This window comes from Mustela nigripes, chromosome 11 (assembly GCF_022355385.1).
Source record: "Mustela nigripes isolate SB6536 chromosome 11, MUSNIG.SB6536, whole genome shotgun sequence".
Taxonomy (NCBI): domain Eukaryota; kingdom Metazoa; phylum Chordata; class Mammalia; order Carnivora; family Mustelidae; genus Mustela; species Mustela nigripes.
The window spans coordinates 7,030,249-7,041,407 of NC_081567.1; positions in this window are offsets into that span (position 1 = coordinate 7,030,249).

Here is an 11,159-nt window from a genome sequence, read left to right on the forward strand (position 1 = left end):
AAAAAAAAAAAAAAAAAAAAACACCTCAACATACTCAATACTCAGTAACCAAAATCTCAACTTTTAAAAACTGGACAAAAGATTTGAAGAGATACTTCATCAAAGAAGAAATACAGGCTGCTCAGTCATTAAGTGTCTGCCTTTGGTTCAGGTCGTGATCGCTAGGTCCTGGGCTCCAGCCCCGGCATCGGACTCCCCGCTCAGTGGGAAGCCTGCTTCTCCCTCTCCCACTCCCCCCGCTTGTGTTCCCTCTCTCGCTGTGTGTCTCTCTATCAAATAATAGAATCTTTTAATTTTTTTTAAGAAATTTTATTTGACAGAGAGAGATCCCAAGTAGGCAGAGAGGCAGGCAGAGAGAGGGGGAAGCAGGCTCCCTGCTGAGCAGAGAGCCCGATGCAGGGCTCTGAGATCATGACCTGAGCGGAAGGCAGAGGTTTTAACCCACTGAGCCACCCAGCTGCCCCTAATAAATAGAATCTTTAAAAAAAAAAAAAAAAAAAAAAAAAAAACGCAAGAGATACAGGTAGCAAATAATCATGGGAAAGGAACTTCAAAATTGTTAGTCATCAGGGAAATGCAGATTAAAACCACAGCAAGGTACAACACCAAGAGCCAGTGACCACGTGGAGCAAATGAAACTCCTGAACTTTGCACACAGGGATTCAGGATGGCAGAAACGTAAATTAGAGCCAGAACATTCCAGAGACTCTCAGGCCCCAGGTGCGGTAGGTTGTGGACCCTGAATGCCGCCGGAACCAAACAACAACAACAAAAGGTACAATGGCTTTGGAAAAACATTTTGGCAGATTCTTGGAAATGTTAATTCATACGCACATTTGACCCAAGGGTCCCTCCTGTACGTATTTACCCCACAGAAACGAAAACTTGCTCTCACACAAACCGCACTAATGTTCACAGCAGCTTTATGCGTAATCCCCCAAAACTGTGGGGAAAAAAACACGCTGTGATACGTCCACGCAACGCACCCAGACCAGCGGTAAAAAGGAATCAGCCACCGGCACACGTAACAATGTGAATACATCTCACAAGTATTTTGCTCAGTGGAAGAAACCAAACCCAAAAGGCTAGGATTCCATTTACAGGACCGTGAAAATTAACCGAGGATAATTTCACCAAAATAAAATGGGGAGGTTGGGAAGGGGAGTGCTCCCGTGCCTTACCTTGAGCTGTGCGGTGGCGGTGGCAGCGTCTCCCACGGCAAACCCAATGGGAAGAGTTAGGGTTAGGAGACTTTTATGCCCCAGCAGCTGGAGGAAAGCCTCTCCTCGCCTCCCCTCAGGACAACCCAGCCAGTGAGAGAGAGAGAGAGAGACCACTGCGGCCGGAACCCCCAGGTGACTCCGATAGACTTGTTCGTAACAGCCCTCCCCGATGCTCCCTGTCCTCTATTAAAAAAAGAAGAAGAAGAAGAAAAAAGTGCTCCTCTCTTTTTGTTTGGTGAACTTAACACTAATTTAGCTACAGCTGATTTGTCACAGTTTATAATCCTCTGTTGTTCCCGAACAAACCCATTTTGCTGGTGAAATAACTGGCAGTTTTCTTTGGAAGGTTAACACAACATTCTAGAAAAGGAGAAATGATAGAGACAGAACTCAGAGCGTGGACTGCCAGGGTGTGGAGCTGGGGAAGGGGACTGACTCCAAAGGGGCGTGAAGCGGCTCTGGAGGTAGCGGAAAGTCAGTATCAGGATTGTGTCCCAGTCATACAGCCTTATATCTCCTCCTTTCCTTCCTTCCTTTTAGGTAGGCTGCAAGCCCTGTGTAGAGCCCGGTGTGGGGCTTGAACTCACGACACTGAGATCAAGACCTGAGCCAAAATCGGGAGTGCGGCGCTTAACTGCCTGGGACACCCGGGCCCCCGCTTTACCTTTTAAAAACCCGTTGTACTACAGTACCCGAAAAGGACACTGTACGTAAACTAGACCTCACTCTTAGACCAGACTGGATTTTTAAAAAGACACAATTATCTAAAACAACAAACAATACGGTAATAGAAAAAATAAATAAATAAATTGAACAAAACATACATAAGATCTTTTTGGAAAAAGAATATAAAACTATCAAGGGATGCCTGGGTGACTCTTGATTTCAGCTGAGGTCATGATCTCATTGAGACCAAGCCCTACATTGGGCTCCAGGTGGACCCTGTTTGGGATTCTCTCTCTCTCTCTCTTCTTCTGCCTCTCCCCGCACCACGCACAAGTGCTCTAAAAATCAGTCAATCAATCAATCTGTCTATTGAAATTCACTTAGTTATAGATCATGGCCATGGATAAGAGACTCAGTATCTTAAATACATCAACTCTCCTCAAATTAGTCCGTAAATTCATACCATTCCAGTAAAAATCCCAACAGGTTTCCTCGCGGAAATGTGCAACCAATACTAAAATGCAAATGGAAGGGCAAAACGCCTAGAATAAGATTTTGAAGATCCAAAATGAGATGAGGGTCTCACATACCAGACATGGGTACTAATTACAAAGATACTGAAATTCAGACAATATGGCTTTGGCACAAATAGAGCAATAATAACAGAAAGCCTGGAAATCAATGCTTGCACATGTGGAACTTTTATTTTATTTTAAAGGTTTTATTTATTTGACATGGAGATAAGAGAGCACAAGTAGGCAGAGAGGCAGGAGAGGGAGAGAGAGAAGCAGGGAGCCTGATGTAGGGCTGGATCCCAAGACCCTGGGATTATGACCTGAATTGAAGGCAGCTGCTTAACCGACTGAGCCACCCAGGCGCCCCCATGTGGAACTTTTAAATATTACAGAGGTAGCCTTACAGTTCTCTGGGGAAGGATGAGTAGCACAATTGGCTGGAAAACATAACTTCTAATTTCATGCCTTATACAAAAGCCAGTTCCAACTGGATGAAAAACCAAAATGAAAAGCAAATTTGTAGGGTTCAGCAGAAAATACAGGAAGCTATCTTTATGACCTTAGGAGTAGAACAGGATTTCTTAAATAAGGCATACAAAGAAAAGATTGATGAATCTGAGAAAATCCTACTTAAAATTCCATAGTTTGGGGGCACCTCGGTGGCTCAGTCAGTTAAGCATCTGACTCTTGATTTTGGCTCAGGCTATGATCTCGGGGTCCTGGGATCCAGCCGGGCGTCTGGCTCCCCACTCAGCAGGGAGTCTGCCTGTCTCCCTCACCCTCTGTCTCTCTCCCAAATGAATAAATCGTTAAAAAAAAAAATTCTATAATTCAAAGGTACAATAAAATGAAACTATAAGCCATAAACAGAAAGACAGCATTTGCAACATATATAATTGAGAACGAATCAGATACCAAAAGATCTATTCAATGGCTAATCGATTTAAAAATAGATAAATGTTGGGACGCCTGGTTGGCTCAGTGGGTTAAACCTCTGCCTTCGGCTCAGATTATGATCTCAGGGTCCTGGAATTGAGTCCCACATGGGGCTCTCTGCTCAGCGGGGAGCCTGCTTCCCCCTCTCTCTCTGCCTGCTGCTCTGCCTACTTGTGATCTCTGTCAAATAAATGAATAAAAATCTTTTAAAAAATTGATACATGTAGAAAAATAATAAATACAAAGAGGCAATTCACAGAAGAGAAAATCAAAATGGCCCAAAGCCTAAGAAATGTTTCCCGTGGCACCTGGCTGGCTCAGTCAGCAGAGTGCGCGACTCTTGATCTGAAGGTGGTAAGTTCAAGCCCCATGTTGGGTGTAGAACCCACTTAAAAGAAAAAAGAGGAAAAAAAAAAAAAAAAAGAAATGCTCTTCTCCCTAGCAGTCAAGGACATGCTGATAAAAATAACCATTTTAGACCCATGACATTGGTAAAAATTAAAACAGCGGACTCACATAATCCTGGAGGTTATATGAACAGTGGTGGGAGTGTGTCTTGGTTTTCCTTGGAGAGCAATTAGGTATAATCTCAAAAAATTCAAATGTTCATACCCCAGGATCCATAAACGCTACTTTTAGGTATATGCACTGGAGAAACTCTAGTGTATCCACATGTACCCAAAGAAACATGTAAAAAATATTTATTGTAGCATTATTTACAATAGTCAAAAATTTAGAATAACTTAAATGTCCATCAATAGAGAATAGGTAAATTGTGGCAAATATTTATAATGAAATACTGATCAGTATTTCTTTGTATTTCATTTATTTGACAGAGAGAGAGAGAGAGAGAGAGCACAAGCATGGGGAGTGGCAGGCAGAGGGAGAGGGAGAAGCAGGCTCTCTGCTGAGCAGGGAGCCCTATTCCGGTCTCGATGCCAGGATGCTGGGATCATGACCTGAGCCGAACATAGGCATTTAACCCACTGAACCATCCAGGTGCCCCTTGACCAGTATTTAAAATAAATGATCTAAAATTCACCTATCAAAATAGATAAGCATCTCAAAGTCACATGCAGAGTTAAAAAGAGTTCTGATCCCAATTCTAGTGTGTGTGCGGATTTCTCCCAACATCACCAAGCAACGCTCTGACTGCGGCTGAGTGTCCTACAACTCAACTTGATTCTGACGTATCTACCTGGAGATAGTATCAGATCCCACAGGCTTAAGAGCTCAGTCCGACAAAACTGCTCACTCCCCCTAATTCAGAAGTCACCAGGCTACCGATTGGAGGTTCCCACAACCCCTCTTTGGGTTCCATTAATTTGCTAGAGTGGCTCCCAAAACTTGGAGAAACATTTTACTTACTGGATCCCTGGTTTCTTATAAAAGCATCTAACTCAGGATCCGCAGAATGGAAGAGATGCCTGAGGCAAGTTATGGGGGAGGGGAGTAGAGCTTCATACGCTCTGGGAGCCAACTACTCTCCCTACATCTCTGCATGTTTACCAACCCAGAAGCTCTCTGAACCCCATCCTTTTGGGATTTTATGGAGGCTTCACAACCTAGGCATGGCTGATTAAGTCATTGGCCGTTGGTAATTAATTCAATCTCTAACCCTTCTGACCCCGCCCCCTGGAAATTAAGGGATGCTTCATGTATGGTTCCCCTGAAGACCAGCTCCCATTCTTGGGTACTTTCCAAAAGTCACTTCATTAACATAAAGCCAGTTGTGGCAAAGAGGGGCTTGCTACGAATAACAAGATGGCACTTCAAGATACCACTTCCTTTTTCTTCTTTTTAACCTCCACTCCCACTGTGGAGCCCAACATGGGGCTTGAACTCATGACCCTGAGATCAAGACCTGAGCAGAGATGAAGAGTTGGGCACTTAAGTGACCAAGCCACCTAAGTGCCCCAAGATCCCACTGCATTTTGACCCCCGATGGGTAACACACCTGTACCTGGTCAATGTCAACCCGCCCCCTCTGGAGGAAGGCACTTACACTTGGGCTTCAAAGCTTCCTACTGATGAAGTCTCAAGTAAGATGAAGTAGCAATAAAAAAAATAATAATAATAATCATTGGACGCCACCTGGGTGGCTCAGTGGGTTAAGCCGCTGCCTTCAGCTCAGGGTCCTGGGATTGAGTCCCACATGGGGGGGGTGTCTCTGCTCAGCAGGGAGCCTGCTTCCCCACCCCTCTGCCTACTTGTGATATCTGTCTGTCAAATAAATAAATAAAATCTTAAAAAAAAAAAGCACAACAAAATAAGTGATCATAAGCAAGAGGTGTGCACAATTAGCTCTGGAATCAGATGTCAAAGACTGCTGATACTGGAATTATTTGACACATCATAAGATAATATAGCTAAAGAAAGAAAAGAAGATATTGAAAGTATGACAAAACAAGAGAATATAAAAGGAACCAGGCAGATTGGGGAAGTGGGTGAGGGGCTTGGGAGGGAGAAACCACAGACAGAGACTCTAGAAATACAAAATATAAAAATTAGGGGAAAAAAGAAGTAGATAAATAAAATAGCAAATTAGATACAGCAAGAGATAAAATTACTGGATGGGCCTAAGACAGATCCAGAGATATGACTAGAATGCAGAATGGAAACACAGAGATGAAAAATTTGAAGAAAAAAATCAAACATAAAAAAAGACACTAAGGGGGCGCCTGGGTGGCTCAGTGGGTTAAGCCTCTGCCTTCAGCTCAGATTATGATCTCGGGGTCCTGGGATCAAGTCCCACATCTGCTCAGCGGGGAACCTGCTTCCCCCACTCTCTCTGCCTGCCTCTCTGCCTACTTGTGATCTCTGTCTCTCCGTCAAATAAATAAATAAAATCTTAAAAAAAAAAAAAACAGAAAAAGGAAAGAAACCAGGAGACAGAGCAAAAAGCCCTCTGCCTGACAGAACCTGGCAAAGGGAAATGTGAGGGGAATCCCCTTGTTTTTTTTCTCTTCCTTTTCTCTCACTGATTTCCCTGAGAGCAGAAGCAGTCACAGGAAGTGTATGACTAGTCGTTCAAGAGGAAACTAAAACCTTGGCCTTCTGTTTTTAAGAGGAGGAAGTTTGAAAAAGCTGCTGGGTAGAAGCCCCAAGCCCATGTCCAAGACAATGGCATGGGAACCACGGCCCACAGAAGGGGCCTTGGGACTTGTCTTTGTTGAGACCACCAAGGAGCCAAGCACTGATGCAATCACAGGAGGGTTTCTTTGACAAGCTTAAGCTTGGGCCCAAGTACATGCGACACAGCGGAGTAGGGACTTGGACCCGGAGCCAGATTACAGTCAGAGTTTTTAAAGAGAGTAGGGGTGGACTCCACAGTGGCTGAGGACAAAAGGGATTATGGATGATGTAAATCTCTAAGGAATTTTGGAAGCGAGGTCTCCAGGACCTTGAGGGGCTAGCTATTGTCTGGGGAAATGGTTATTCATTACCAATAATAAAAATCTTCCTGTGAGACCCTTTAGATGTATATCAGTGGGTCATATGCTTGGCAATGATCGCTGACACTATCTTGGAGGTTTAGAGATAAAGTTTCACACTTCTATCACGCGTCCTTGTTAGTGAGATTTGGGTTTCGAAGAAATGTAACTTTATTTGCTTTTCTTTCTACCTCAGCCTCCTTCAGTTTTATGGAGGGGAGGGTGACCTTAGGGCTTGAGGAACTGAGTTATTTGCCTCTGGAAATTGTGCTATTGATAAGATAGCTTCTTTGTTGTAAATCTCTAGGACATTTGTAAATCAAGGGAGACTCCTGTCTTGCAGGATTGTGATCTCTGCAAGTTAACTATTTGTTTTTCTTTTAGGGCAGCCAGGGTTAGCTGAGGAAAGTCACACATACTACTGAGGGGAGGGGAGTGGGTGGAGAGGGGGTGCCAGGTGCCAGCCTCTGCTTTGCCAAGATGGCTGTACTTATGTCAGGGCTGGACTCGAGGTGCGTACAGTCTTATTTTTCTTGGCTTCCACACCCTTGTCTACCAAAACAGAGAAATCAACATTCTCCATAGAATTTTAATAGGACCCAACACTGCACAGAATAATAGTACTTATAATACTTAATACTTAAAATTACAATTATAATGATAATATTTAATATTATAATACTAATAATACTTTAAAAGTTCAGGATATAATCCAAAATTAGTGGACATACAGGGAAACAGGAAAATCTCAATAGTCCATATATGAAAGACCCTCAGCCAAGATGGTGGGATTATTAGACAAAGACTTTCATGTAGTTAGCTATTTTATCAGCATGCCCCATGAAATAAGGCAAACAGTCTTGAAATGAATGGAAAGACAGACATTCTCAGCAGAAAATAAAAGCCATGAAAAAAGTCGAAGGGAAATTTTAAAGCTGATGAATATAATAAACTGAAACAAAAAGTTAATTGGAAGTCTGCCAATAACAGAATAGAGGTGAGAGAGGAAAGGATCAGGAAACTTAAAAACAGATCAAAAGGTCGCCTGGGTGGCTCAGTAGGTTAAGCCGATGCCTTCAGTTCAGGTCATGATCCCAGGGTCCTGGGAGAAAGTCCTGCATCGGGCTCCTTGCTTGGCCGGGAGCCTGCTTCTCTCTCTGCCCTCTGCCTGCTTGTGTTCTCTCTCTCACTCTCTCTGACAAATAAATAAATAATCTAAAAGCAAAAAACAAACCAAAAAAAAACAGATCAAAAGAAATAATCCAACCAGAACAGCCAGGGAAAACAACATTGAAAGAAAAAAAAAATGAAGAGAGTCTTAGAATCCCGTGGGACTCTAAACAAGATTGAATATATATGTCATTGGAATTCTCGAGGAAGACGAGAGAGATCAATGCAGAAAGGAACCTCTGAACAAACAATGGCTGAAAACTTCTCAAATGCAGTGAAAAACATAAATTTAAAGATTTAAGAATGGGGCATCTGGGTGACTCAGTGGGTTAAGCCTGTGCCTTCGGCTCAGGTCATGATCCCAGAGTCCTGGGATCGAGCCCCGCATCGGGCTCTCTGCTCAGTGGGGAGCCTGCTTCCTCCTCTCTCTGCTTCCCTCTCTGCCTACTTGTGATCTCTATCAAATAAATAAAATATTAAAAAAAAAAGATTTAAGAAGACCCATGTATGTCTGACAGGATCAACTCAAAGACAACTGTGTCCAGACACATCATAACCGAACTATTGAAAACCAAAAATAAAGAAATAAACCTTTCAGAGAAAGAAATTTGAAATCTCTTTCAAAGAAATAAACCTTTCAGCAGCTAGAGAATAACAAAGCATTGTATTCAGGAGAATGATCATTCAAACAATTGCAGATTCCTCATCAGAAATCACGGAGGCCAGAAGATACCAGAACTGTGTTTCAAGTGTTCAGAGAAATAACCATCAACCCAGAATTCTCTATTTAGTAGAAACATCCGCTAGAAGCGAAGGCCAAAGAAAGATATTCTCTGATGAAGGAAAACTTCTGTCCAGCACATCTGCGGTGAAAGAAATCCCCAAGGAAGTTTTCTAGGGAAGAGAAATGGCACCACAGGGAAGCTTGGAACTTCTGGAAAACCGAATGAGCGACAGAAATGGTCATTTTCCAAGAGAACGGGAGGGATTATGTTTCTCCTCTTACATGCTTTAAAATAAACATGACTATCAAAAGCAAAAATTATAACAGTATCTAGTAGCAGGATTTTCCATAATTGTAAAAAGGGACCTCTGTGGTTATAAGCTTTCTTCATTTCATGTGAATGCTTAAAAATATTAATTTTAGGGGCGCCTGGGTGGCTCAGTGGTTTAAGCCTCTGCCTTCAGCTCAAGTCATGATCTCAGGGTCCTGGGATCGAGCCCCACATCGGGCTCTCTGCTCAGCGGGGAGCCTGCTTCCCTCTCTCTCTCTGCCTGCCTCTCTGCCTACTTGTGATCTCTCTCTATCAAATAAATAAATAAATAAATATTTTAAAAAATATATTAATTTTAACTAGACTGTGAAAAGTTAAGTATATAGTTGTAATCCCTATAGTAATTACCAAAAAGTACACAAGTTCTCTTCAAGAAATGTTGTCAGGGGCACCTGGGTGGCTCATTCATTAAGCGGCTGCCTTCGGCTCAGGTCATGACCCCACAGGTCTTGGGATTGAGCCCCACATCAGGCTCCATGCTCATGTTTGGAGGGAAGCCTGCTTCTCCCTCTGCCACTCCCCCTGCTTGTGTTCCCTCTCTCGCTGTGTCTCTCTGTCCAATAAATAAACAAAATCTTTAAAAAAAGAAAGAGGGGCACCTGGGTGGCTCAGTGCGTTGAGCCACTGTCTTCGGCTCGGGTCATGATCTCAGGGTCCTGGGATCGAGTCCCTCGTTGGGCTCTCTGCTCAGCGGGGAGCCTGCTTCCCTTCCTCTCTCCTGCCTCTCTGCCTACTTGTGATCTCTCTCTGTCAAATAAATAAAATCTTAAAAAAATAAAAATAAAAATAAAAAAAGAAAGAAATTGCTGGGACAATTGGATATCTACATGCAACAGAAAGTTTTTATCTGGAGGAATGACAGCGTTTTACACATAGATCGTGGTGATGATTATACAACGTTGTGTGGGTAAGTAATGCCATTGCATTCCACTCTAAAAAGTGTTTTATATTTTGGATATGTTGCCATTATTTTTAGAAATAATGTCATACACCAAGAACCATTGGACTGTACACTTTGTTTTGTTTGGTTTGGTTTGTTTAAGGAGGCTCTATGCCCAGTGTGGAGCCCAGGGTTGAACTCACAACCCTGATACCAGGACCTGAGCTGAGATCAAAAGTTGGATGCTTGACCGACTGAGGACGGAGCCACCCGCGACCAGGCACCCCAAATTGTATGCTTTAAATGAGTGAATTGTATGGTGTGTGAATCATGGCTTCTAGAACTTTCCTTTTTTTTTTTTTTTAAGATTTTTTCTTTATTATCTGACAGAGATCACAAGTAGGCAGAGAGGCAGGCAGAGAGAGAGGAGGAAGCAGGCTCCCTGCTGAGCAGAGAGCCCGATGTGTCGCTGGATCCCAGGACCCTGAGATCATGACCTGAGCCGAAGGCAGAGGCCCAACCCACTGAGCCACCCAGGTGCCCCTAGAGCTTTCCTTTTTTTAATGGGACAAAAAGTCTTAGTTATATGTCCTTGGAAAGGAAGGCACACACTCTTAAGTAACTCTTGGAATAAAAAAAAATAAATTAATTAAAAGGGAAGTAACAGATGACTAGGCAACAAGAAGGAAAACACTGTCACCAATATTGACACCAACACCTTCGGACACAAGAAAAGTTGTATGCAGAGAAGTGTCCATTCTTAAAGGCATTTGGTATTAAAGAAGAAAAATGAAAAAAAAAATGGAACAAAGAATGAAAAATAAAATTTGAGGATTGAGATTGTTGTATGTTCCTTAAAACTTAGATCCTTTTCCTACGGGACACACAAAAAGTGGGCCTCTATGCATGTTTCATGTGTTTTTAATGGTTAATTCCTTTTTTAAAAAAATACTTTATTTATTTGAAAGAGAGAGAGATCATGAGCAGGGGGAGGGGCAGAGGGAGAAGCAGACTCCCCACTGAGCAGGGAGCCTGACTCAGGGCTTGATCCCAGGACCCTGAGATCATGATCTGAACCAAAGGCAGACACTTAACCCACTGAGCTACTCAGGTGCCCCTTAATGGTTAATTCTTTTTTTTTTTTTTTTTTAAGATTTCATTTATTTATTTGGCAGACAGAGATCACAAGTAGGCAGAGAGGCAGGCAGGGGGTGGGGGGGAAGCAGGCTCCCCACCAAGCAGAGAGCCCGATGCAGGGCTCGATCCCAGGACCCCAAGAT